The sequence below is a fragment of the Bison bison genome, unplaced genomic scaffold (genome assembly GCF_000754665.1).
Source record: "Bison bison bison isolate TAMUID 2011002044 unplaced genomic scaffold, Bison_UMD1.0 scf7180017864309, whole genome shotgun sequence".
In the NCBI taxonomy this organism is placed as follows: Eukaryota; Metazoa; Chordata; class Mammalia; order Artiodactyla; family Bovidae; genus Bison; species Bison bison.
The window spans coordinates 4,383,742-4,384,314 of NW_011494881.1; the positions used below are offsets into that span (position 1 = coordinate 4,383,742).

Genomic DNA, 573 nt, shown 5'->3' on the forward strand with positions numbered 1-573 from the left:
CGGATGGACCCGATACCCGTGAGGCCAGCAGGGAACCAAGCAGACCCGGCCAAGCCGGCCCGTCCCCGCCCAGAACAAGCCCCGCGGCCCCACAGAACCGCCTGCGTGTCACTTCCTCCCCCAATCTCGCCTGCGCCGGCCTCCACCCAGACCCTCCCTGCCCGCCACCTTCGCGCCTCCGGCCCCAGCTTCCTCCTTCGCCGAGGCCCCCTGACTCACGGCCCAAGGGGTTCCTCCGGCGGCAGCAAGCGGCTTGGACCCTCCCTCAGAGCACAGAGCCCAGCAGCACCCGGGACCGCCAGCTACTCGCCGGATATACGTAATACCCCCCTCCCCGGAACTTCCGGGCGCGTGCTCGTCCCCACCCCTTCGTAGCGTCACGGCGCGTGGCCATCCGGTGCCGCCCTACCAGTGACTGGGGCCGCGGAGGGGCGGGCCTCGGCGTGACGAATCGCTCTGGGGCGGGCTCTACCTCTCGTAGGGAGCTCGGGATGCGCGAGACGTGGCAGCGCTGCAGCCCAATGGGTGGAGTAGGGTTCTGGAGTCTAGCAGCGAAACTAGGCGCTCGATCTC

General features: G+C 70.0%; 1 protein-coding gene across 1 annotated transcript in view; it reads right to left on the minus strand.

Moving 5' to 3' along the window:
* SAR1A (secretion associated, Ras related GTPase 1A) overlaps positions 1 to 332 on the minus strand; it is a 13,642-nt gene extending 13,310 nt beyond the window's left edge. The window contains exon 1 of the mRNA XM_010852222.1: positions 220 to 332. The gene's annotated coding sequence lies outside the window, so the exon portion shown is untranslated. The remainder of the gene's footprint in view (positions 1 to 219) is intronic.
* Between the last annotated feature and the right edge of the window lie 241 nt (positions 333 to 573).